This window comes from Elephas maximus, chromosome 4, assembly GCF_024166365.1.
Source record: "Elephas maximus indicus isolate mEleMax1 chromosome 4, mEleMax1 primary haplotype, whole genome shotgun sequence".
NCBI classification, from domain to species: domain Eukaryota; kingdom Metazoa; phylum Chordata; class Mammalia; order Proboscidea; family Elephantidae; genus Elephas; species Elephas maximus.
In genome coordinates, this window is record NC_064822.1 from 1,890,657 (window position 1) to 1,917,917 (window position 27,261).

Here is a 27,261-nt window from a genome sequence, read left to right on the forward strand (position 1 = left end):
GGCGAGGCAGTTCTCCGGGGGAAAACGGCCCTTCGCGAAGGGCAGATCTGCCGAGCTCATTGCGGGAAAGCGAAAGCAAAGGACGCTTTTCTCCCTCTAACCGCTTTCGTCAGAGGAACGGGGGAAGTCACAGTGTTCTTTCTCTCACTGAGATACACACAATCTGACGTTGCCTCTGAGCTCCGTTGCTGGCAAAGAACTGAAACGGACATACATTCCTGTGGGGAAACACAGGGCTTTGCTAGGATTTCTCTAGGCAGTGTGTTTTCCCTGGGCCTCACTGTAGCAACACTATCTCGCCAGAGCAACACTGCATGGGATTTCCTCTGCCAGGAGAGAGCTGCTGCTTTGTAGTTTGTGCTGGGAAACTTTACTTTGGCAAGTGCCAATTGACCGCATTCAGGCAGAAAGAAAAGAGAATAGCAAGAGGCCTTTTCTCCCCGGCTGCTCTGCCAAGCCCTTCCAGCTCAAACTATGTCGTTGCTCCTCTGGAAGGATCCCTGCACCGCGGCGTAGTTTTTCCGAAGAAGCCCTGCGTTTGCAAGAGCAAATGAGGAATTCGTGGCAGGAAAGAGGAAGGAAAGAAAGTTTCTCTCCCTCTGCCTGCTTTGCTCAGAGGACCGGATGAAGTCAGGGAGTTCTCCCTTTCACTGAGAAACGTGCGGGCTGCTGTTGCCTGGGCGCTCTCTTCTTTGCAAAAGAGTCTGCAGTTCCACGCTTTGAACCGTGGAAAGGCGCCGGGCTCTGCTAAGAATTCCCCCGGCGCTTCGTTTGCCCTGGGCCAAAGCGAGCCTTCACAATAGCTGAACGCTAACACTGCATACTCGTTCCACTTCCAGAACCGGGCTACGGCGAGGCAGTTCTCCGGGGGAAAACGGCCCTTCGCGAAGGGCAGATCTGCCGAGCTCATTGCGGGAAAGCGAAAGCAAAGGACGCTTTTCTCCCTCTAACCGCTTTCGTCAGAGGAACGGGGAAAGTCACAGTGTTCTTTCTCTCCCTGAGATACACACAATCTGACGTTGCCTCTGAGCTCCGTTGCTGGCAAAGAACTGAAACGGACATACATTCCTGTGGGGAAACACAGGGCTTTGCTAGGATTTCTCTAGGCAGTGTGTTTTCCCTGGGCCTCACTGTAGCAACACTATCTCGCCAGGGCAACACTGCATGGGATTTCCTCTGCCAGGAGAGAGCTGCTGCTTTGTAGTTTGTGCTGGGAAACTTTGCTTTGGCAAGTGCCAATTGACCGCATTCAGGCAGAAAGAAAAGAGAATAGCAAGAGGCCTTTTCTCCCCGGCTGCTTTCCCAAGCCCTTCCAGCTCAAACTATGTCGTTGCTCCTCTGGAAGGATCCCTGCACCACGGCGTAGTTTTTCCGAAGAAGCCCTGCGTTTGCAAGAGCAAATGAGGAATTCGTGGCAGCAAAGAGGAAGGAAAGAAAGTTTCTCTCCCTCTGCCTGCTTTGCTCAGAGGACTGGATGAAGTCAGGGACTTCTCCCTTTCACTGAGAAACGTGCGGGCTGCTGTTGCCTGGGCGCTCTCTTCTTTGCAAAAGAGTCTGCAGTTCCACGCTTTGAACCGTGGAAAGGCGCCGGGCTCTGCTAAGATTTCCACCGGGGCTTCGTTTGCCCTGGGCCAAAGCGAGCCTTCACAATAGCTGAACGCTAACACTGCATACTCGTTCCACTTCCAGAAGCGGGCTACGGCGAGGCAGTTCTCCGGGGGAAAACGGCCCTTCGCGAAGGGCAGATCTGCCGAGCTCATTGCGGGAAAGCGAAAGCAAAGGACGCTTTTCTCCCTCTAACCGCTTTCGTCAGAGGAACGGGGAAAGTCACAGTGTTCTTTCTCTCCCTGAGATACACACAATCTGACGTTGCCTCTGAGCTCCATTGCTGGCAAAGAACTGAAACGGACATATATTCCTGTGGGGAAACACAGGGCTTTGCTAGGATTTCTCTAGGCAGTGTGTTTTCCCTGGGCCTCACTGTAGCAACTCTATCTCGCAAGGGCAGAACTGCATGGGATTTCCTCTGCCAGGAGAGAGCTGCTGCTTTGTAGTTTGTGCTGGGAAACCTTGCCTTGGCAAGTGCGAATTGACCGCATTCAGGCAGAAAGAAAAGAGAATAGCAAGAGGCCTTTTCTCCCCGGCTGCTCTGCCAAGCCCTTCCAGCTCAAACTATGTCGTTGCTCCTCTGGAAGGATCCCTGCACCGCGGCGTAGTTTTTCCGAAGAAGCCCTGCGTTTGCAAGAGCAAATGAGGAATTCGTGGCAGGAAAGAGGAAGGAAAGAAAGTTTCTCTCCCTCTGCCTGCTTTGCTCAGAGGACTGCATGAAGTCAGGGAGTTCTCCCTTTCACTGAGAAACGTGCGGGCTGCTGTTGCCTGGGCGCTCTCTTCTTTGCAAAAGAGTCTGCAGTTCCACGCTTTGAACCGTGGAAAGGCGCCGGGCTCTGCTAAGATTTCCCCCGGCGCTTCGTTTGCCCTGGGCCAAAGCGAGCCTTCACAATAGCTGAACGCTAACACTGCATACTCGTTCCACTTCCAGAACCGGGCTACGGCGAGGCAGTTCTCCGGGGGAAAACGGCCCTTCGCGAAGGGCAGATCTGCCGAGCTCATTGCGGGAAAGCGAAAGCAAAGGACGCTTTTCTCCCTCTAACCGCTTTCGTCAGAGGAACGGGGGAAGTCACAGTGTTCTTTCTCTCACTGAGATACACACAATCTGACGTTGCCTCTGAGCTCCCTTGCTGGCAAAGAACTGAAACTGACATACATTCCTGTGGGGACACCCAGGGCTTTGCTAGGATTTCTCTAGGCAGTGTGTTTTCCCTGGGCCTCACTGTAGCAACACTATCTCGCCAGGGCAACACTGCATGGCATATCCTCTGCCAGGATAGAGCTGCTGCTTTGTAGTTTGTGCTGGGAAACCTTGCTTTGGCAAGTGCCAATTGACCGCATTCAGGCAGAAAGAAAAGAGAATAGCAAGAGGCCTTTCCTTCCCGGCTGCTTTCCCAAGCCCTTCCAGCTCAAACTATGTCGTTGCTCCTCTGGAAGGATCCCTGCACTGCGGCGTAGTTTTTCCGAAGAAGCCCTGCGTTTGCAAGAGCAAATGAGGAATTCGTTGCAGGAAAGAGGAAGGAAAGAAAGTTTCTCTCCCTCTGCCTGCTTTGCTCAGAGGACTGCATGAAGTCAGGGAGTTCTCCCTTTCACTGAGAAACGTGCGGGCTGCTGTTGCCTGGGCGCTCTCTTCTTTGCAAAAGAGTCTGCAGTTCCACGCTTTGAACCGTGGAAAGGCGCCGGGCTCTGCAAAGATTTCCCCCGGCGCTTCGTTTGCCCTGGGCCAAAGCGAGCCTTCACAATAGCTGAACGCTAACACTGCATACTCGTTCCACTTCCAGAAGCGGGCTACGGCGAGGCAGTTCTCCGGGGGAAAACGGCCCTTCGCGAAGGGCAGATCTGCCGAGCTCATTGCGGGAAAGCGAAAGCAAAGGACGCTTTTCTCCCTCTAACCGCTTTCGTCAGAGGAACGGGGAAAGTCACAGTGTTCTTTCTCTCCCTGAGATACACACAATCTGACGTTGCCTCTGAGCTCCGTTGCTGGCAAAGAACTGAAACGGACATACATTCCTGTGGGGAAACACAGGGCTTTGCTAGGATTTCTCTAGGCAGTGTGTTTTCCCTGGGCCTCACTGTAGCAACACTATCTCGCCGGGGCAACACTGCATGGCATATCCTCTGCCAGGAGAGAGCTGCTGCTTTGTACTTTGTGCTGGGAAACCTTGCTTTGGCAAGTGCCAATTGACCGCATTCAGGCAGAAAGAAAAGAGAATAGCAAGAGGCCTTTTCTCCCCGGCTGCTCTGCCAAGCCCTTCCAGCTCAAACTATGTCGTTGCTCCTCTGGAAGGATCCCTGCACCGCGGCGTAGTTTTTCCGAAGAAGCCCTGCGTTTGCAAGAGCAAATGAGGAATTCGTGGCAGGAAAGAGGAAGGAAAGAAAGTTTCTCTCCCTCTGCCTGCTTTGCTCAGAGGACTGCATGAAGTCAGGGAGTTCTCCCTTTCACTGAGAAACGTGCGGGCTGCTCTTGCCTGGGCGCTCTCTTCTTTGCAAAAGAGTCTGCAGTTCCACGCTTTGAACCGTGGAAAGGCGCCGGGCTCTGCTAAGATTTCCCCCGGCGCTTCGTTTGCCCTGGGCCAAAGCGAGCCTTCACAATAGCTGAACGCTAACACTGCATACTCGTTCCACTTCCAGAACCGGGCTACGGCGAGGCAGTTCTACGGGGGAAAACGGCCCTTCGCGAAGGGCAGATCTGCCGAGCTCATTGCGGGAAAGCGAAAGCAAAGGACGCTTTTCTCCCTCTAACCGCTTTCGTCAGAGGAACGGGGGAAGTCACAGTGTTCTTTCTCTCACTGAGATACACACAATCTGACGTTGCCTCTGAGCTCCGTTGCTGGCAAAGAACTGAAACGGACATACATTCCTGTGGGGAAACACAGGGCTTTGCTAGGATTTCTCTAGGCAGTGTGTTTTCCCTGGGCCTCACTGTAGCAACACTATCTCGCCAGAGCAACACTGCATGGGATTTCCTCTGCCAGGAGAGAGCTGCTGCTTTGTAGTTTGTGCTGGGAAACTTTACTTTGGCAAGTGCCAATTGACCGCATTCAGGCAGAAAGAAAAGAGAATAGCAAGAGGCCTTTTCTCCCCGGCTGCTCTGCCAAGCCCTTCCAGCTCAAACTATGTCGTTGCTCCTCTGGAAGGATCCCTGCACCGCGGCGTAGTTTTTCCGAAGAAGCCCTGCGTTTGCAAGAGCAAATGAGGAATTCGTGGCAGGAAAGAGGAAGGAAAGAAAGTTTCTCTCCCTCTGCCTGCTTTGCTCAGAGGACCGGATGAAGTCAGGGAGTTCTCCCTTTCACTGAGAAACGTGCGGGCTGCTGTTGCCTGGGCGCTCTCTTCTTTGCAAAAGAGTCTGCAGTTCCACGCTTTGAACCGTGGAAAGGCGCCGGGCTCTGCTAAGAATTCCCCCGGCGCTTCGTTTGCCCTGGGCCAAAGCGAGCCTTCACAATAGCTGAACGCTAACACTGCATACTCGTTCCACTTCCAGAACCGGGCTACGGCGAGGCAGTTCTCCGGGGGAAAACGTCCCTTCGCGAAGGGCAGATCTGCCGAGCTCATTGCGGGAAAGCGAAAGCAAAGGACCCTTTTCTCCCTCTAACCGCCTTCGTCAGAGGAACGGGGGAAGTCACAGTGTTCTTTCTCTCACTGAGATACACACAATCTGACGTTGCCTCTGAGCTCCGTTGCTGGCAAAGAACTGAAACGGACATACATTCCTGTGGGGAAACACAGGGTTTCGCTAGGATTTCTCTAGGCAGTGTGTTTTCCCTGGGCTTCACTGTAGCAACACTATCTCGCCAGGGCAACACTGCATGGCACTTCCTCTGCCAGGAGAGAGCTGCTGCTTTGTAGTTTGTGCTGGGAAACCTTGCTTTGGCAAGTGCCAATTGACCGCATTCAGGCAGAAAGAAAAGAGAATAGCAAGAGGCCTTTTCTCCCCGGCTGCTTTCCCAAGCCCTTCCAGCTCAAACTATGTCGTTGCTCCTCTGGAAGGATCCCTGCACTGCGGCGTAGTTTTTCCGAAGAAGCCCTGCGTTTGCAAGAGCAAATGAGGAATTCGTTGCAGGAAAGAGGAAGGAAAGAAAGTTTCTCTCCCTCTGCCTGCTTTGCTCAGAGGACTGGATGAAGTCAGGGAGTTCTCCCTTTCACTGAGAAACGTGCGGGCTGCTGTTGCCTGGGCGCTCTCTTCTTTGCAAAAGAGTCTGCAGTTCCACGCTTTGAACCGTGGAAAGGCGCCGGGCTCTGCTAAGATTTCCCCCGGCGCTTCGTTTGCCCTGGGCCAAAGCGAGCCTTCACAATAGCTGAACGCTAACACTGCATACTCGTTCCACTTCCAGAAGCGGGCTACGGCGAGGCAGTTCTCCGGGGGAAAACGGCCCTTCGCGAAGGGCAGATCTGCCGAGCTCATTGCGGGAAAGCGAAAGCAAAGGACGCTTTTCTCCCTCTAACCGCTTTCGTCAGAGGAACGGGGAAAGTCACAGTGTTCTTTCTCTCCCTGAGATACACACAATCTGACGTTGCCTCTGAGCTCCGTTGCTGGCAAAGAACTGAAACTGACATACATTCCTGTGGGGACACCCAGGGCTTTGCTAGGATTTCTCTAGGCAGTGTGTTTTCCCTGGGCCTCACTGTAGCAACACTATCTCGCCAGGGCAGAACTGCATGGGATTTCCTCTGCCAGGAGAGAGCTGCTGCTATGTAGTTTGTGCTGGGAAACCTTGCTTTGGCAAGTGCCAATTGACCGCATTCAGGCAGAAAGAAAAGAGAATAGCAAGAGGCCTTTTCTCCCCGGCTGCTCTGCCAAGCCCTTCCAGCTCAAACTATGTCGTTGCTCCTCTGGAAGGATCCCTGCACCGCGGCGTAGTTTTTCCGAAGAAGCCCTGCGTTTGCAAGAGCAAATGAGGAATTCGTGGCAGGAAAGAGGAAGGAAAGAAAGTTTCTCTCCCTCTGCCTGCTTTGCTCAGAGGACTGCATGAAGTCAGGGAGTTCTCCCTTTCACTGAGAAACGTGCGGGCTGCTGTTGCCTGGGCGCTCTCTTCTTTGCAAAAGAGTCTGCAGTTCCACGCTTTGAACCGTGGAAAGGCGCCGGGCTCTGCTAAGATTTCCCCCGGCGCTTCGTTTGCCCTGGGCCAAAGCGAGCCTTCACAATAGCTGAACGCTAACACTGCATACTCGTTCCACTTCCAGAACCGGGCTACGGCGAGGCAGTTCTCCGGGGGAAAACGGCCCTTCGCGAAGGGCAGATCTGCCGAGCTCATTGCGGGAAAGCGAAAGCAAAGGACCCTTTTCTCCCTCTAACCGCCTTCGTCAGAGGAACGGGGGAAGTCACAGTGTTCTTTCTCTCCCTGAGATACACACAATCTGACGTTGCCTCTGAGCTCCGTTGCTGGCAAAGAACTGAAACGGACATACATTCCTGTGGGGAAACACAGGGTTTCGCTAGGATTTCTCTAGGCAGTGTGTTTTCCCTGGGCTTCACTGTAGCAACACTATCTCGCCAGGGCAACACTGCATGGCACTTCCTCTGCCAGGAGAGAGCTGCTGCTTTGTAGTTTGTGCTGGGAAACCTTGCTTTGGCAAGTGCCAATTGACCGCATTCAGGCAGAAAGAAAAGAGAATAGCAAGAGGCCTTTTCTCCCCGGCTGCTTTCCCAAGCCCTTCCAGCTCAAACTATGTCGTTGCTCCTCTGGAAGGATCCCTGCACTGCGGCGTAGTTTTTCCGAAGAAGCCCTGCGTTTGCAAGAGCAAATGAGGAATTCGTTGCAGGAAAGAGGAAGGAAAGAAAGTTTCTCTCCCTCTGCCTGCTTTGCTCAGAGGACTGGATGAAGTCAGGGAGTTCTCCCTTTCACTGAGAAACGTGCGGGCTGCTGTTGCCTGGGCGCTCTCTTCTTTACAAAAGAGTCTGCAGTTCCACGCTTTGAACCGTGGAAAGGCGCCGGGCTCTGCTAAGATTTCCCCCGGCGCTTCGTTTGCCCTGGGCCAAAGCGAGCCTTCACAATAGCTGAACGCTAACACTGCATACTCGTTCCACTTCCAGAAGCGGGCTACGGCGAGGCAGTTCTCCGGGGGAAAACGGCCCTTCGCGAAGGGCAGATCTGCCGAGCTCATTGCGGGAAAGCGAAAGCAAAGGACGCTTTTCTCCCTCTAACCGCTTTCGTCAGAGGAACGGGGAAAGTCACAGTGTTCTTTCTCTCCCTGAGATACACACAATCTGACGTTGCCTCTGAGCTCCGTTGCTGGCAAAGAACTGAAACTGACATACATTCCTGTGGGGACACCCAGGGCTTTGCTAGGATTTCTCTAGGCAGTGTGTTTTCCCTGGGCCTCACTGTAGCAACACTATCTCGCCAGGGCAGAACTGCATGGGATTTCCTCTGCCAGGAGAGAGCTGCTGCTATGTAGTTTGTGCTGGGAAACCTTGCTTTGGCAAGTGCCAATTGACCGCATTCAGGCAGAAAGAAAAGAGAATAGCAAGAGGCCTTTTCTCCCCGGCTGCTCTGCCAAGCCCTTCCAGCTCAAACTATGTCGTTGCTCCTCTGGAAGGATCCCTGCACCGCGGCGTAGTTTTTCCGAAGAAGCCCTGCGTTTGCAAGAGCAAATGAGGAATTCGTGGCAGGAAAGAGGAAGGAAAGAAAGTTTCTCTCCCTCTGCCTGCTTTGCTCAGAGGACTGCATGAAGTCAGGGAGTTCTCCCTTTCACTGAGAAACGTGCGGGCTGCTGTTGCCTGGGCGCTCTCTTCTTTGCAAAAGAGTCTGCAGTTCCACGCTTTGAACCGTGGAAAGGCGCCGGGCTCTGCTAAGATTTCCCCCGGCGCTTCGTTTGCCCTGGGCCAAAGCGAGCCTTCACAATAGCTGAACGCTAACACTGCATACTCGTTCCACTTCCAGAACCGGGCTACGGCGAGGCAGTTCTCCGGGGGAAAACGGCCCTTCGCGAAGGGCAGATCTGCCGAGCTCATTGCGGGAAAGCGAAAGCAAAGGACCCTTTTCTCCCTCTAACCGCCTTCGTCAGAGGAACGGGGGAAGTCACAGTGTTCTTTCTCTCCCTGAGATACACACAATCTGACGTTGCCTCTGAGCTCCGTTGCTGGCAAAGAACTGAAACGGACATACATTCCTGTGGGGAAACACAGGGTTTCGCTAGGATTTCTCTAGGCAGTGTGTTTTCCCTGGGCTTCACTGTAGCAACACTATCTCACCAGGGCAACACTGCATGGCACTTCCTCTGCCAGGAGAGAGCTGCTGCTTTGTAGTTTGTGCTGGGAAACCTTGCTTTGGCAAGTGCCAATTGACCGCATTCAGGCAGAAAGAAAAGAGAATAGCAAGAGGCCTTTTCTCCCCGGCTGCTCTGCCAAGCCCTTCCAGCTCAAACTATGTCGTTGCTCCTCTGGAAGGATCCCTGCACCGCGGCGTAGTTTTTCCGAAGAAGCCCTGCGTTTGCAAGAGCAAATGAGGAATTCGTGGCAGGAAAGAGGAAGGAAAGAAAGTTTCTCTCCCTCTGCCTGCTTTGCTCAGAGGACTGCATGAAGTCAGGGAGTTCTCCCTTTCACTGAGAAACGTGCGGGCTGCTGTTGCCTGGGCGCTCTCTTCTTTGCAAAAGAGTCTGCAGTTCCACGCTTTGAACCGTGGAAAGGCGCCGGGCTCTGCTAAGATTTCCCCCGGCGCTTCGTTTGCCCTGGGCCAAAGCGAGCCTTCACAATAGCTGAACGCTAACACTGCATACTCGTTCCACTTCCAGAACCGGGCTACGGCGAGGCAGTTCTACGGGGGAAAACGGCCCTTCGCGAAGGGCAGATCTGCCGAGCTCATTGCGGGAAAGCGAAAGCAAAGGACGCTTTTCTCCCTCTAACCGCTTTCGTCAGAGGAACGGGGGAAGTCACAGTGTTCTTTCTCTCACTGAGATACACACAATCTGACGTTGCCTCTGAGCTCCGTTGCTGGCAAAGAACTGAAACGGACATACATTCCTGTGGGGAAACACAGGGCTTTGCTAGGATTTCTCTAGGCAGTGTGTTTTCCCTGGGCCTCACTGTAGCAACACTATCTCGCCAGAGCAACACTGCATGGGATTTCCTCTGCCAGGAGAGAGCTGCTGCTTTGTAGTTTGTGCTGGGAAACTTTACTTTGGCAAGTGCCAATTGACCGCATTCAGGCAGAAAGAAAAGAGAATAGCAAGAGGCCTTTTCTCCCCGGCTGCTCTGCCAAGCCCTTCCAGCTCAAACTATGTCGTTGCTCCTCTGGAAGGATCCCTGCACCGCGGCGTAGTTTTTCCGAAGAAGCCCTGCGTTTGCAAGAGCAAATGAGGAATTCGTGGCAGGAAAGAGGAAGGAAAGAAAGTTTCTCTCCCTCTGCCTGCTTTGCTCAGAGGACCGGATGAAGTCAGGGAGTTCTCCCTTTCACTGAGAAACGTGCGGGCTGCTGTTGCCTGGGCGCTCTCTTCTTTGCAAAAGAGTCTGCAGTTCCACGCTTTGAACCGTGGAAAGGCGCCGGGCTCTGCTAAGAATTCCCCCGGCGCTTCGTTTGCCCTGGGCCAAAGCGAGCCTTCACAATAGCTGAACGCTAACACTGCATACTCGTTCCACTTCCAGAACCGGGCTACGGCGAGGCAGTTCTCCGGGGGAAAACGGCCCTTCGCGAAGGGCAGATCTGCCGAGCTCATTGCGGGAAAGCGAAAGCAAAGGACGCTTTTCTCCCTCTAACCGCTTTCGTCAGAGGAACGGGGAAAGTCACAGTGTTCTTTCTCTCCCTGAGATACACACAATCTGACGTTGCCTCTGAGCTCCGTTGCTGGCAAAGAACTGAAACGGACATACATTCCTGTGGGGAAACACAGGGCTTTGCTAGGATTTCTCTAGGCAGTGTGTTTTCCCTGGGCCTCACTGTAGCAACACTATCTCGCCAGGGCAACACTGCATGGGATTTCCTCTGCCAGGAGAGAGCTGCTGCTTTGTAGTTTGTGCTGGGAAACTTTGCTTTGGCAAGTGCCAATTGACCGCATTCAGGCAGAAAGAAAAGAGAATAGCAAGAGGCCTTTTCTCCCCGGCTGCTTTCCCAAGCCCTTCCAGCTCAAACTATGTCGTTGCTCCTCTGGAAGGATCCCTGCACCACGGCGTAGTTTTTCCGAAGAAGCCCTGCGTTTGCAAGAGCAAATGAGGAATTCGTGGCAGCAAAGAGGAAGGAAAGAAAGTTTCTCTCCCTCTGCCTGCTTTGCTCAGAGGACTGGATGAAGTCAGGGACTTCTCCCTTTCACTGAGAAACGTGCGGGCTGCTGTTGCCTGGGCGCTCTCTTCTTTGCAAAAGAGTCTGCAGTTCCACGCTTTGAACCGTGGAAAGGCGCCGGGCTCTGCTAAGATTTCCACCGGCGCTTCGTTTGCCCTGGGCCAAAGCGAGCCTTCACAATAGCTGAACGCTAACACTGCATACTCGTTCCACTTCCAGAAGCGGGCTACGGCGAGGCAGTTCTCCGGGGGAAAACGGCCCTTCGCGAAGGGCAGATCTGCCGAGCTCATTGCGGGAAAGCGAAAGCAAAGGACGCTTTTCTCCCTCTAACCGCTTTCGTCAGAGGAACGGGGAAAGTCACAGTGTTCTTTCTCTCCCTGAGATACACACAATCTGACGTTGCCTCTGAGCTCCGTTGCTGGCAAAGAACTGAAACGGACATACATTCCTGTGGGGAAACACAGGGCTTTGCTAGGATTTCTCTAGGCAGTGTGTTTTCCCTGGGCCTCACTGTAGCAACACTATCTCGCCGGGGCAACACTGCATGGCATATCCTCTGCCAGGAGAGAGCTGCTGCTTTGTACTTTGTGCTGGGAAACCTTGCTTTGGCAAGTGCCAATTGACCGCATTCAGGCAGAAAGAAAAGAGAATAGCAAGAGGCCTTTTCTCCCCGGCTGCTCTGCCAAGCCCTTCCAGCTCAAACTATGTCGTTGCTCCTCTGGAAGGATCCCTGCACCGCGGCGTAGTTTTTCCGAAGAAGCCCTGCGTTTGCAAGAGCAAATGAGGAATTCGTGGCAGGAAAGAGGAAGGAAAGAAAGTTTCTCTCCCTCTGCCTGCTTTGCTCAGAGGACTGCATGAAGTCAGGGAGTTCTCCCTTTCACTGAGAAACGTGCGGGCTGCTGTTGCCTGGGCGCTCTCTTCTTTGCAAAAGAGTCTGCAGTTCCACGCTTTGAACCGTGGAAAGGCGCCGGGCTCTGCTAAGATTTCCCCCGGCGCTTCGTTTGCCCTGGGCCAAAGCGAGCCTTCACAATAGCTGAACGCTAACACTGCATACTCGTTCCACTTCCAGAACCGGGCTACGGCGAGGCAGTTCTACGGGGGAAAACGGCCCTTCGCGAAGGGCAGATCTGCCGAGCTCATTGCGGGAAAGCGAAAGCAAAGGACGCTTTTCTCCCTCTAACCGCTTTCGTCAGAGGAACGGGGGAAGTCACAGTGTTCTTTCTCTCACTGAGATACACACAATCTGACGTTGCCTCTGAGCTCCGTTGCTGGCAAAGAACTGAAACGGACATACATTCCTGTGGGGAAACACAGGGCTTTGCTAGGATTTCTCTAGGCAGTGTGTTTTCCCTGGGCCTCACTGTAGCAACACTATCTCGCCAGAGCAACACTGCATGGGATTTCCTCTGCCAGGAGAGAGCTGCTGCTTTGTAGTTTGTGCTGGGAAACTTTACTTTGGCAAGTGCCAATTGACCGCATTCAGGCAGAAAGAAAAGAGAATAGCAAGAGGCCTTTTCTCCCCGGCTGCTCTGCCAAGCCCTTCCAGCTCAAACTATGTCGTTGCTCCTCTGGAAGGATCCCTGCACCGCGGCGTAGTTTTTCCGAAGAAGCCCTGCGTTTGCAAGAGCAAATGAGGAATTCGTGGCAGGAAAGAGGAAGGAAAGAAAGTTTCTCTCCCTCTGCCTGCTTTGCTCAGAGGACCGGATGAAGTCAGGGAGTTCTCCCTTTCACTGAGAAACGTGCGGGCTGCTGTTGCCTGGGCGCTCTCTTCTTTGCAAAAGAGTCTGCAGTTCCACGCTTTGAACCGTGGAAAGGCGCCGGGCTCTGCTAAGAATTCCCCCGGCGCTTCGTTTGCCCTGGGCCAAAGCGAGCCTTCACAATAGCTGAACGCTAACACTGCATACTCGTTCCACTTCCAGAACCGGGCTACGGCGAGGCAGTTCTCCGGGGGAAAACGTCCCTTCGCGAAGGGCAGATCTGCCGAGCTCATTGCGGGAAAGCGAAAGCAAAGGACCCTTTTCTCCCTCTAACCGCCTTCGTCAGAGGAACGGGGGAAGTCACAGTGTTCTTTCTCTCACTGAGATACACACAATCTGACGTTGCCTCTGAGCTCCGTTGCTGGCAAAGAACTGAAACGGACATACATTCCTGTGGGGAAACACAGGGTTTCGCTAGGATTTCTCTAGGCAGTGTGTTTTCCCTGGGCTTCACTGTAGCAACACTATCTCGCCAGGGCAACACTGCATGGCACTTCCTCTGCCAGGAGAGAGCTGCTGCTTTGTAGTTTGTGCTGGGAAACCTTGCTTTGGCAAGTGCCAATTGACCGCATTCAGGCAGAAAGAAAAGAGAATAGCAAGAGGCCTTTTCTCCCCGGCTGCTTTCCCAAGCCCTTCCAGCTCAAACTATGTCGTTGCTCCTCTGGAAGGATCCCTGCACTGCGGCGTAGTTTTTCCGAAGAAGCCCTGCGTTTGCAAGAGCAAATGAGGAATTCGTTGCAGGAAAGAGGAAGGAAAGAAAGTTTCTCTCCCTCTGCCTGCTTTGCTCAGAGGACTGGATGAAGTCAGGGAGTTCTCCCTTTCACTGAGAAACGTGCGGGCTGCTGTTGCCTGGGCGCTCTCTTCTTTGCAAAAGAGTCTGCAGTTCCACGCTTTGAACCGTGGAAAGGCGCCGGGCTCTGCTAAGATTTCCCCCGGCGCTTCGTTTGCCCTGGGCCAAAGCGAGCCTTCACAATAGCTGAACGCTAACACTGCATACTCGTTCCACTTCCAGAAGCGGGCTACGGCGAGGCAGTTCTCCGGGGGAAAACGGCCCTTCGCGAAGGGCAGATCTGCCGAGCTCATTGCGGGAAAGCGAAAGCAAAGGACGCTTTTCTCCCTCTAACCGCTTTCGTCAGAGGAACGGGGAAAGTCACAGTGTTCTTTCTCTCCCTGAGATACACACAATCTGACGTTGCCTCTGAGCTCCGTTGCTGGCAAAGAACTGAAACTGACATACATTCCTGTGGGGACACCCAGGGCTTTGCTAGGATTTCTCTAGGCAGTGTGTTTTCCCTGGGCCTCACTGTAGCAACACTATCTCGCCAGGGCAGAACTGCATGGGATTTCCTCTGCCAGGAGAGAGCTGCTGCTATGTAGTTTGTGCTGGGAAACCTTGCTTTGGCAAGTGCCAATTGACCGCATTCAGGCAGAAAGAAAAGAGAATAGCAAGAGGCCTTTTCTCCCCGGCTGCTCTGCCAAGCCCTTCCAGCTCAAACTATGTCGTTGCTCCTCTGGAAGGATCCCTGCACCGCGGCGTAGTTTTTCCGAAGAAGCCCTGCGTTTGCAAGAGCAAATGAGGAATTCGTGGCAGGAAAGAGGAAGGAAAGAAAGTTTCTCTCCCTCTGCCTGCTTTGCTCAGAGGACTGCATGAAGTCAGGGAGTTCTCCCTTTCACTGAGAAACGTGCGGGCTGCTGTTGCCTGGGCGCTCTCTTCTTTGCAAAAGAGTCTGCAGTTCCACGCTTTGAACCGTGGAAAGGCGCCGGGCTCTGCTAAGATTTCCCCCGGCGCTTCGTTTGCCCTGGGCCAAAGCGAGCCTTCACAATAGCTGAACGCTAACACTGCATACTCGTTCCACTTCCAGAACCGGGCTACGGCGAGGCAGTTCTCCGGGGGAAAACGGCCCTTCGCGAAGGGCAGATCTGCCGAGCTCATTGCGGGAAAGCGAAAGCAAAGGACCCTTTTCTCCCTCTAACCGCCTTCGTCAGAGGAACGGGGGAAGTCACAGTGTTCTTTCTCTCCCTGAGATACACACAATCTGACGTTGCCTCTGAGCTCCGTTGCTGGCAAAGAACTGAAACGGACATACATTCCTGTGGGGAAACACAGGGTTTCGCTAGGATTTCTCTAGGCAGTGTGTTTTCCCTGGGCTTCACTGTAGCAACACTATCTCGCCAGGGCAACACTGCATGGCACTTCCTCTGCCAGGAGAGAGCTGCTGCTTTGTAGTTTGTGCTGGGAAACCTTGCTTTGGCAAGTGCCAATTGACCGCATTCAGGCAGAAAGAAAAGAGAATAGCAAGAGGCCTTTTCTCCCCGGCTGCTTTCCCAAGCCCTTCCAGCTCAAACTATGTCGTTGCTCCTCTGGAAGGATCCCTGCACTGCGGCGTAGTTTTTCCGAAGAAGCCCTGCGTTTGCAAGAGCAAATGAGGAATTCGTTGCAGGAAAGAGGAAGGAAAGAAAGTTTCTCTCCCTCTGCCTGCTTTGCTCAGAGGACTGGATGAAGTCAGGGAGTTCTCCCTTTCACTGAGAAACGTGCGGGCTGCTGTTGCCTGGGCGCTCTCTTCTTTACAAAAGAGTCTGCAGTTCCACGCTTTGAACCGTGGAAAGGCGCCGGGCTCTGCTAAGATTTCCCCCGGCGCTTCGTTTGCCCTGGGCCAAAGCGAGCCTTCACAATAGCTGAACGCTAACACTGCATACTCGTTCCACTTCCAGAAGCGGGCTACGGCGAGGCAGTTCTCCGGGGGAAAACGGCCCTTCGCGAAGGGCAGATCTGCCGAGCTCATTGCGGGAAAGCGAAAGCAAAGGACGCTTTTCTCCCTCTAACCGCTTTCGTCAGAGGAACGGGGAAAGTCACAGTGTTCTTTCTCTCCCTGAGATACACACAATCTGACGTTGCCTCTGAGCTCCGTTGCTGGCAAAGAACTGAAACTGACATACATTCCTGTGGGGACACCCAGGGCTTTGCTAGGATTTCTCTAGGCAGTGTGTTTTCCCTGGGCCTCACTGTAGCAACACTATCTCGCCAGGGCAGAACTGCATGGGATTTCCTCTGCCAGGAGAGAGCTGCTGCTATGTAGTTTGTGCTGGGAAACCTTGCTTTGGCAAGTGCCAATTGACCGCATTCAGGCAGAAAGAAAAGAGAATAGCAAGAGGCCTTTTCTCCCCGGCTGCTCTGCCAAGCCCTTCCAGCTCAAACTATGTCGTTGCTCCTCTGGAAGGATCCCTGCACCGCGGCGTAGTTTTTCCGAAGAAGCCCTGCGTTTGCAAGAGCAAATGAGGAATTCGTGGCAGGAAAGAGGAAGGAAAGAAAGTTTCTCTCCCTCTGCCTGCTTTGCTCAGAGGACTGCATGAAGTCAGGGAGTTCTCCCTTTCACTGAGAAACGTGCGGGCTGCTGTTGCCTGGGCGCTCTCTTCTTTGCAAAAGAGTCTGCAGTTCCACGCTTTGAACCGTGGAAAGGCGCCGGGCTCTGCTAAGATTTCCCCCGGCGCTTCGTTTGCCCTGGGCCAAAGCGAGCCTTCACAATAGCTGAACGCTAACACTGCATACTCGTTCCACTTCCAGAACCGGGCTACGGCGAGGCAGTTCTCCGGGGGAAAACGGCCCTTCGCGAAGGGCAGATCTGCCGAGCTCATTGCGGGAAAGCGAAAGCAAAGGACCCTTTTCTCCCTCTAACCGCCTTCGTCAGAGGAACGGGGGAAGTCACAGTGTTCTTTCTCTCCCTGAGATACACACAATCTGACGTTGCCTCTGAGCTCCGTTGCTGGCAAAGAACTGAAACGGACATACATTCCTGTGGGGAAACACAGGGTTTCGCTAGGATTTCTCTAGGCAGTGTGTTTTCCCTGGGCTTCACTGTAGCAACACTATCTCACCAGGGCAACACTGCATGGCACTTCCTCTGCCAGGAGAGAGCTGCTGCTTTGTAGTTTGTGCTGGGAAACCTTGCTTTGGCAAGTGCCAATTGACCGCATTCAGGCAGAAAGAAAAGAGAATAGCAAGAGGCCTTTTCTCCCCGGCTGCTCTGCCAAGCCCTTCCAGCTCAAACTATGTCGTTGCTCCTCTGGAAGGATCCCTGCACCGCGGCGTAGTTTTTCCGAAGAAGCCCTGCGTTTGCAAGAGCAAATGAGGAATTCGTGGCAGGAAAGAGGAAGGAAAGAAAGTTTCTCTCCCTCTGCCTGCTTTGCTCAGAGGACTGCATGAAGTCAGGGAGTTCTCCCTTTCACTGAGAAACGTGCGGGCTGCTGTTGCCTGGGCGCTCTCTTCTTTGCAAAAGAGTCTGCAGTTCCACGCTTTGAACCGTGGAAAGGCGCCGGGCTCTGCTAAGATTTCCCCCGGCGCTTCGTTTGCCCTGGGCCAAAGCGAGCCTTCACAATAGCTGAACGCTAACACTGCATACTCGTTCCACTTCCAGAACCGGGCTACGGCGAGGCAGTTCTCCGGGGGAAAACGGCCCTTCGCGAAGGGCAGATCTGCCGAGCTCATTGCGGGAAAGCGAAAGCAAAGGACGCTTTTCTCCCTCTAACCGCTTTCGTCAGAGGAACGGGGGAAGTCACAGTGTTCTTTCTCTCACTGAGATACACACAATCTGACGTTGCCTCTGAGCTCCGTTGCTGGCAAAGAACTGAAACGGACATACATTCCTGTGGGGAAACACAGGGCTTTGCTAGGATTTCTCTAGGCAGTGTGTTTTCCCTGGGCCTCACTGTAGCAACACTATCTCGCCAGAGCAACACTGCATGGGATTTCCTCTGCCAGGAGAGAGCTGCTGCTTTGTAGTTTGTGCTGGGAAACTTTACTTTGGCAAGTGCCAATTGACCGCATTCAGGCAGAAAGAAAAGAGAATAGCAAGAGGCCTTTTCTCCCCGGCTGCTCTGCCAAGCCCTTCCAGCTCAAACTATGTCGTTGCTCCTCTGGAAGGATCCCTGCACCGCGGCGTAGTTTTTCCGAAGAAGCCCTGCGTTTGCAAGAGCAAATGAGGAATTCGTGGCAGGAAAGAGGAAGGAAAGAAAGTTTCTCTCCCTCTGCCTGCTTTGCTCAGAGGACCGGATGAAGTCAGGGAGTTCTCCCTTTCACTGAGAAACGTGCGGGCTGCTGTTGCCTGGGCGCTCTCTTCTTTGCAAAAGAGTCTGCAGTTCCACGCTTTGAACCGTGGAAAGGCGCCGGGCTCTGCTAAGAATTCCCCCGGCGCTTCGTTTGCCCTGGGCCAAAGCGAGCCTTCACAATAGCTGAACGCTAACACTGCATACTCGTTCCACTTCCAGAACCGGGCTACGGCGAGGCAGTTCTCCGGGGGAAAACGTCCCTTCGCGAAGGGCAGATCTGCCGAGCTCATTGCGGGAAAGCGAAAGCAAAGGACCCTTTTCTCCCTCTAACCGCCTTCGTCAGAGGAACGGGGGAAGTCACAGTGTTCTTTCTCTCACTGAGATACACACAATCTGACGTTGCCTCTGAGCTCCGTTGCTGGCAAAGAACTGAAACGGACATACATTCCTGTGGGGAAACACAGGGTTTCGCTAGGATTTCTCTAGGCAGTGTGTTTTCCCTGGGCTTCACTGTAGCAACACTATCTCGCCGGGGCAACACTGCATGGCACTTCCTCTGCCAGGAGAGAGCTGCTGCTTTGTAGTTTGTGCTGGGAAACCTTGCTTTGGCAAGTGCCAATTGACCGCATTCAGGCAGAAAGAAAAGAGAATAGCAAGAGGCCTTTTCTCCCCGGCTGCTTTCCCAAGCCCTTCCAGCTCAAACTATGTCGTTGCTCCTCTGGAAGGATCCCTGCACTGCGGCGTAGTTTTTCCGAAGAAGCCCTGCGTTTGCAAGAGCAAATGAGGAATTCGTTGCAGGAAAGAGGAAGGAAAGAAAGTTTCTCTCCCTCTGCCTGCTTTGCTCAGAGGACTGCATGAAGTCAGGGAGTTCTCCCTTTCACTGAGAAACGTGCGGGCTGCTGTTGCCTGGGCGCTCTCTTCTTTGCAAAAGAGTCTGCAGTTCCACGCTTTGAACCGTGGAAAGGCGCCGGGCTCTGCTAAGATTTCCCCCGGCGCTTCGTTTGCCCTGGGCCAAAGCGAGCCTTCACAATAGCTGAACGCTAACACTGCATACTCGTTCCACTTCCAGAACCGGGCTACGGCGAGGCAGTTCTCCGGGGGAAAACGGCCCTTCGCGAAGGGCAGATCTGCCGAGCTCATTGCGGGAAAGCGAAAGCAAAGGACGCTTTTCTCCCTCTAACCGCTTTCGTCAGAGGAACGGGGAAAGTCACAGTGTTCTTTCTCTCCCTGAGATACACACAATCTGACGTTGCCTCTGAGCTCCGTTGCTGGCAAAGAACTGAAACGGACATACATTCCTGTGGGGACACCCAGGGCTTTGCTAGGATTTCTCTAGGCAGTGTGTTTTCCCTGGGCCTCACTGTAGCAACACTATCTCGCCAGGGCAGAACTGCATGGGATTTCCTCTGCCAGGAGAGAGCTGCTGCTATGTAGTTTGTGCTGGGAAACCTTGCTTTGGCAAGTGCCAATTGACCGCATTCAGGCAGAAAGAAAAGAGAATAGCAAGAGGCCTTTTCTCCCCGGCTGCTCTGCCAAGCCCTTCCAGCTCAAACTATGTCGTTGCTCCTCTGGAAGGATCCCTGCACCGCGGCGTAGTTTTTCCGAAGAAGCCCTGCGTTTGCAAGAGCAAATGAGGAATTCGTGGCAGGAAAGAGGAAGGAAAGAAAGTTTCTCCCCCTCTGCCTGCTTTGCTCAGAGGACTGCATGAAGTCAGGGAGTTCTCCCTTTCACTGAGAAACGTGCGGGCTGCTGTTGCCTGGGCGCTCTCTTCTTTGCAAAAGAGTCTGCAGTTCCACGCTTTGAACCGTGGAAAGGCGCCGGGCTCTGCTAAGATTTCCCCCGGCGCTTCGTTTGCCCTGGGCCAAAGCGAGCCTTCACAATAGCTGAACGCTAACACTGCATACTCGTTCCACTTCCAGAACCGGGCTACGGCGAGGCAGTTCTCCGGGGGAAAACGGCCCTTCGCGAAGGGCAGATCTGCCGAGCTCATTGCGGGAAAGCGAAAGCAAAGGACCCTTTTCTCCCTCTAACCGCCTTCGTCAGAGGAACGGGGGAAGTCACAGTGTTCTTTCTCTCCCTGAGATACACACAATCTGACGTTGCCTCTGAGCTCCGTTGCTGGCAAAGAACTGAAACGGACATACATTCCTGTGGGGAAACACAGGGTTTCGCTAGGATTTCTCTAGGCAGTGTGTTTTCCCTGGGCTTCACTGTAGCAACACTATCTCGCCAGGGCAACACTGCATGGCACTTCCTCTGCCAGGAGAGAGCTGCTGCTTTGTAGTTTGTGCTGGGAAACCTTGCTTTGGCAAGTGCCAATTGACCGCATTCAGGCAGAAAGAAAAGAGAATAGCAAGAGGCCTTTCCTTCCCGGCTGCTTTCCCAAGCCCTTCCAGCTCAAACTATGTCGTTGCTCCTCTGGAAGGATCCCTGCACTGCGGCGTAGTTTTTCCGAAGAAGCCCTGCGTTTGCAAGAGCAAATGAGGAATTCGTTGCAGGAAAGAGGAAGGAAAGAAAGTTTCTCTCCCTCTGCCTGCTTTGCTCAGAGGACTGCATGAAGTCAGGGAGTTCTCCCTTTCACTGAGAAACGTGCGGGCTGCTGTTGCCTGGGCGCTCTCTTCTTTGCAAAAGAGTCTGCAGTTCCACGCTTTGAACCGTGGAACGGCGCCGGGCTCTGCTAAGATTTCCCCCGGCGCTTCGTTTGCCCTGGGCCAAAGCGAGCCTTCACAATAGCTGAACGCTAACACTGCATACTCGTTCCACTTCCAGAACCGGGCTACGGCGAGGCAGTTCTCCGGGGGAAAACGGCCCTTCGCGAAGGGCAGATCTGCCGAGCTCATTGCGGGAAAGCGAAAGCAAAGGACGCTTTTCTCCCTCTAACCGCTTTCGTCAGAGGAACGGGGAAAGTCACAGTGTTCTTTCTCTCCCTGAGATACACACAATCTGACGTTGCCTCTGAGCTCCGTTGCTGGCAAAGAACTGAAACGGACATACATTCCTGTGGGGAAACACAGGGCTTTGCTAGGATTTCTCTAGGCAGTGTGTTTTCCCTGGGCCTCACTGTAGCAACACTATCTCGCCGGGGCAACACTGCATGGCATATCCTCTGCCAGGAGAGAGCTGCTGCTTTGTACTTTGTGCTGGGAAACCTTGCTTTGGCAAGTGCCAATTGACCGCATTCAGGCAGAAAGAAAAGAGAATAGCAAGAGGCCTTTTCTCCCCGGCTGCTCTGCCAAGCCCTTCCAGCTCAAACTATGTCGTTGCTCCTCTGGAAGGATCCCTGCACCGCGGCGTAGTTTTTCCGAAGAAGCCCTGCGTTTGCAAGAGCAAATGAGGAATTCGTGGCAGGAAAGAGGAAGGAAAGAAAGTTTCTCTCCCTCTGCCTGCTTTGCTCAGAGGACTGCATGAAGTCAGGGAGTTCTCCCTTTCACTGAGAAACGTGCGGGCTGCTGTTGCCTGGGCGCTCTCTTCTTTGCAAAAGAGTCTGCAGTTCCACGCTTTGAACCGTGGAAAGGCGCCGGGCTCTGCTAAGATTTCCCCCGGCGCTTCGTTTGCCCTGGGCCAAAGCGAGCCTTCACAATAGCTGAACGCTAACACTGCATACTCGTTCCACTTCCAGAACCGGGCTACGGCGAGGCAGTTCTCCGGGGGAAAACGGCCCTTCGCGAAGGGCAGATCTGCCGAGCTCATTGCGGGAAAGCGAAAGCAAAGGACGCTTTTCTCCCTCTAACCGCTTTCGTCAGAGGAACGGGGGAAGTCACAGTGTTCTTTCTCTCACTGAGATACACACAATCTGACGTTGCCTCTGAGCTCCGTTGCTGGCAAAGAACTGAAACGGACATACATTCCTGTGGGGAAACACAGGGCTTTGCTAGGATTTCTCTAGGCAGTGTGTTTTCCCTGGGCCTCACTGTAGCAACACTATCTCGCCAGAGCAACACTGCATGGGATTTCCTCTGCCAGGAGAGAGCTGCTGCTTTGTAGTTTGTGCTGGGAAACTTTACTTTGGCAAGTGCCAATTGACCGCATTCAGGCAGAAAGAAAAGAGAATAGCAAGAGGCCTTTTCTCCCCGGCTGCTTTCCCAAGCCCTTCCAGCTCAAACTATGTCGTTGCTCCTCTGGAAGGATCCCTGCACCGCGGCGTAGTTTTTCCGAAGAAGCCCTGCGTTTGCAAGAGCAAATGAGGAATTCGTGGCAGGAAAGAGGAAGGAAAGAAAGTTTCTCTCCCTCTGCCTGCTTTGCTCAGAGGACTGCATGAAGTCAGGGAGTTCTCCCTTTCACTGAGAAACGTGCGGGCTGCTGTTGCCTGGGCGCTCTCTTCTTTGCAAAAGAGTCTGCAGTTCCACGCTTTGAACCGTGGAACGGCGCCGGGCTCTGCTAAGATTTCCCCCGGCGCTTCGTTTGCCCTGGGCCAAAGCGAGCCTTCACAATAGCTGAACGCTAACACTGCATACTCGTTCCACTTCCAGAACCGGGCTACGGCGAGGCAGTTCTCCGGGGGAAAACGGCCCTTCGCGAAGGGCAGATCTGCCGAGCTCATTGCGGGAAAGCGAAAGCAAAGGACGCTTTTCTCCCTCTAACCGCTTTCGTCAGAGGAACGGGGGAAGTCACAGTGTTCTTTCTCTCACTGAGATACACACAATCTGACGTTGCCTCTGAGCTCCGTTGCTGGCAAAGAACTGAAACTGACATACATTCCTGTGGGGAAACACAGGGCTTTGCTAGGATTTCTCTAGGCAGTGTGTTTTCCCTGGGCCTCACTGTAGCAACACTATCTCGCCAGGGCAACACTGCATGGCACTTCCTCTGCCAGGAGAGAGCTGCTGCTTTGTAGTTTGTGCTGGGAAACCTTGCTTTGGCAAGTGCCAATAGACCGCATTCAGGCAGAAAGAAAAGAGAATAGCAAGAGGCCTTTTCTCCCCGGCTGCTCTGCCAAGCCCTTCCAGCTCAAACTATGTCGTTGCTCCTCTGGAAGGATCCCTGCACCGCGGCGTAGTTTTTCCGAAGAAGCCCTGCGTTTGCAAGAGCAAATGAGGAATTCGTGGCAGGAAAGAGGAAGGAAAGAAAGTTTCTCTCCCTCTGACTGCTTTGCTCAGAGGACTGCATGAAGTCAGGGAGTTCTCCCTTTCACTGAGAAACGTGCGGGCTGCTGTTGCCTGGGCGCTCTCTTCTTTGCAAAAGAGTCTGCAGTTCCACGTTTTGAACCGTGGAAAGGCGCCGGGCTCTGCTAAGAATTCCCCCGGCGCTTCGTTTGCCCTGGGCCAAAGCGAGCCTTCACAATAGCTGAACGCTAACACTGCATACTCGTTCCACTTCCAGAACCGGGCTACGGCGAGGCAGTTCTCCGGGGGAAAACGGCCCTTCGCGAAGGGCAGATCTGCCGAGCTCATTGCGGGAAAGCGAAAGCAAAGGACCCTTTTCTCCCTCTAACCGCCTTCGTCAGAGGAACGGGGGAAGTCACAGTGTTCTTTCTCTCCCTGAGATACACACAATCTGACGTTGCCTCTGAGCTCCGTTGCTGGCAAAGAACTGAAACGGACATACATTCCTGTGGGGAAACACAGGGTTTCGCTAGGATTTCTCTAGGCAGTGTGTTTTCCCTGGGCTTCACTGTAGCAACACTATCTCGCCAGGGCAACACTGCATGGCACTTCCTCTGCCAGGAGAGAGCTGCTGCTTTGTACTTTGTGCTGGGAAACCTTGCTTTGGCAAGTGCCAATTGACCGCATTCAGGCAGAAAGAAAAGAGAATAGCAAGAGGCCTTTCCTTCCCGGCTGCTTTCCCAAGCCCTTCCAGCTCAAACTATGTCGTTGCTCCTCTGGAAGGATCCCTGCACTGCGGCGTAGTTTTTCCGAAGAAGCCCTGCGTTTGCAAGAGCAAATGAGGAATTCGTTGCAGGAAAGAGGAAGGAAAGAAAGTTTCTCTCCCACTGCCTGCTTTGCTCAGAGGACTGGATGAAGTCAGGGAGTTCTCCCTTTCACTGAGAAACGTGCGGGCTGCTGTTGCCTGGGCGCTCTCTTCTTTGCAAAAGAGTCTGCAGTTCCACGCTTTGAACCGTGGAAAGGCGCCGGGCTCTGCTAAGATTTCCCCCGGCGCTTCGTTTGCCCTGGGCCAAAGCGAGCCTTCACAATAGCTGAACGCTAACACTGCATACTCGTTCCACTTCCAGAACCGGGCTACGGCGAGGCAGTTCTCCGGGGGAAAACGGCCCTTCGCGAAGGGCAGATCTGCCGAGCTCATTGCGGGAAAGCGAAAGCAAAGGACGCTTTTCTCCCTCTAACCGCTTTCGTCAGAGGAACGGGGAAAGTCACAGTGTTCTTTCTCTCCCTGAGATACACACAATCTGACGTTGCCTCTGAGCTCCGTTGCTGGCAAAGAACTGAAACGGACATACATTCCTGTGGGGAAACACAGGGCTTTGCTAGGATTTCTCTAGGCAGTGTGTTTTCCCTGGGCCTCACTGTAGCAACACTATCTCGCCGGGGCAACACTGCATGGCATGTCCTCTGCCAGGAGAGAGCTGCTGCTTTGTACTTTGTGCTGGGAAACCTTGCTTTGGCAAGTGCCAATTGACCGCATTCAGGCAGAAAGAAAAGAGAATAGCAAGAGGCCTTTTCTCCCCGGCTGCTCTGCCAAGCCCTTCCAGCTCAAACTATGTCGTTGCTCCTCTGGAAGGATCCCTGCACCGCGGCGTAGTTTTTCCGAAGAAGCCCTGCGTTTGCAAGAGCAAATGAGGAATTCGTGGCAGGAAAGAGGAAGGAAAGAAAGTTTCTCTCCCTCTGCCTGCTTTGCTCAGAGGACTGCATGAAGTCAGGGAGTTCTCCCTTTCACTGAGAAACGTGCGGGCTGCTGTTGCCTGGGCGCTCTCTTCTTTGCAAAAGAGTCTGCAGTTCCACGCTTTGAACCGTGGAAAGGCGCCGGGCTCTGCTAAGATTTCCCCCGGCGCTTCGTTTGCCCTGGGCCAAAGCGAGCCTTCACAATAGCTGAACGCTAACACTGCATACTCGTTCCACTTCCAGAACCGGGCTACGGCGAGGCAGTTCTCCGGGGGAAAACGGCCCTTCGCGAAGGGCAGATCTGCCGAGCTCATTGCGGGAAAGCGAAAGCAAAGGACGCTTTTCTCCCTCTAACCGCTTTCGTCAGAGGAACGGGGGAAGTCACAGTGTTCTTTCTCTCACTGAGATACACACAATCTGACGTTGCCTCTGAGCTCCGTTGCTGGCAAAGAACTGAAACGGACATACATTCCTGTGGGGAAACACAGGGCTTTGCTAGGATTTCTCTAGGCAGTGTGTTTTCCCTGGGCCTCACTGTAGCAACACTATCTCGCCAGGGCAACACTGCATGGGATTTCCTCTGCCAGGAGAGAGCTGCTGCTTTGTAGTTTGTGCTGGGAAACTTTGCTTTGGCAAGTGCCAATTGACCGCATTCAGGCAGAAAGAAAAGAGAATAGCAAGAGGCCTTTTCTCCCCGGCTGCTTTCCCAAGCCCTTCCAGCTCAAACTATGTCGTTGCTCCTCTGGAAGGATCCCTGCACCGCGGCGTAGTTTTTCCGAAGAAGCCCTGCGTTTGCAAGAGCAAATGAGGAATTCGTGGCAGGAAAGAGGAAGGAAAGAAAGTTTCTCTCCCTCTGCCTGCTTTGCTCAGAGGACTGGATGAAGTCAGGGACTTCTCCCTTTCACTGAGAAACGTGCGGGCTGCTGTTGCCTGGGCGCTCTCTTCTTTGCAAAAGAGTCTGCAGTTCCACGCTTTGAACCGTGGAACGGCGCCGGGCTCTGCTAAGATTTCCCCCGGCGCTTCGTTTGCCCTGGGCCAAAGCGAGCCTTCACAATAGCTGAACGCTAACACTGCATACTCGTTCCACTTCCAGAACCGGGCTACGGCGAGGCAGTTCTCCGGGGGAAAACGGCCCTTCGCGAAGGGCAGATCTGCCGAGCTCATTGCGGGAAAGCGAAAGCAAAGGACGCTTTTCTCCCTCTAACCGCTTTCGTCAGAGGAACGGGGGAAGTCACAGTGTTCTTTCTCTCCCTGAGATACACACAATCTGACGTTGCCTCTGAGCTCCGTTGCTGGCAAAGAACTGAAACTGACATACATTCCTGTGGGGACACCCAGGGCTTTGCTAGGATTTCTCTAGGCAGTGTGTTTTCCCTGGGCCTCACTGTAGCAACACTATCTCGCCAGGGCAACACTGCATGGCATATCCTCTGCCAGGAGAGAGCTGCTGCTTTGTACTTTGTGCTGGGAAACCTTGCTTTGGCAAGTGCCAATTGACCGCATTCAGGCAGAAAGAAAAGAGAATAGCAAGAGGCCTTTTCTCCCCGGCTGCTCTGCCAAGCCCTTCCAGCTCAAACTATGTCGTTGCTCCTCTGGAAGGATCCCTGCACCGCGGCGTAGTTTTTCCGAAGAAGCCCTGCGTTTGCAAGAGCAAATGAGGAATTCGTGGCAGGAAAGAGGAAGGAAAGAAAGTTTCTCTCCCTCTGCCTGCTTTGCTCAGAGGACTGCATGAAGTCAGGGAGTTCTCCCTTTCACTGAGAAACGTGCGGGCTGCTGTTGCCTGGGCGCTCTCTTCTTTGCAAAAGAGTCTGCAGTTCCACGCTTTGAACCGTGGAAAGGCGCCGGGCTCTGCTAAGATTTCCCCCGGCGCTTCGTTTGCCCTGGGCCAAAGCGAGCCTTCACAATAGCTGAACGCTAACACTGCATACTCGTTCCACTTCCAGAACCGGGCTACGGCGAGGCAGTTCTCCGGGGGAAAACGGCCCTTCGCGAAGGGCAGATCTGCCGAGCTCATTGCGGGAAAGCGAAAGCAAAGGACGCTTTTCTCCCTCTAACCGCTTTCGTCAGAGGAACGGGGGAAGTCACAGTGTTCTTTCTCTCACTGAGATACACACAATCTGACGTTGCCTCTGAGCTCCGTTGCTGGCAAAGAACTGAAACGGACATACATTCCTGTGGGGAAACACAGGGCTTTGCTAGGATTTCTCTAGGCAGTGTGTTTTCCCTGGGCCTCACTGTAGCAACACTATCTCGCCAGGGCAACACTGCATGGGATTTCCTCTGCCAGGAGAGAGCTGCTGCTTTGTAGTTTGTGCTGGGAAACTTTGCTTTGGCAAGTGCCAATTGACCGCATTCAGGCAGAAAGAAAAGAGAATAGCAAGAGGCCTTTTCTCCCCGGCTGCTTTCCCAAGCCCTTCCAGCTCAAACTATGTCGTTGCTCCTCTGGAAGGATCCCTGCACCGCGGCGTAGTTTTTCCGAAGAAGCCCTGCGTTTGCAAGAGCAAATGAGGAATTCGTGGCAGGAAAGAGGAAGGAAAGAAAGTTTCTCTCCCTCTGCCTGCTTTGCTCAGAGGACTGGATGAAGTCAGGGACTTCTCCCTTTCACTGAGAAACGTGCGGGCTGCTGTTGCCTGGGCGCTCTCTTCTTTGCAAAAGAGTCTGCAGTTCCACGCTTTGAACCGTGGAACGGCGCCGGGCTCTGCTAAGATTTCCCCCGGCGCTTCGTTTGCCCTGGGCCAAAGCGAGCCTTCACAATAGCTGAACGCTAACACTGCATACTCGTTCCACTTCCAGAACCGGGCTACGGCGAGGCAGTTCTCCGGGGGAAAACGGCCCTTCGCGAAGGGCAGATCTGCCGAGCTCATT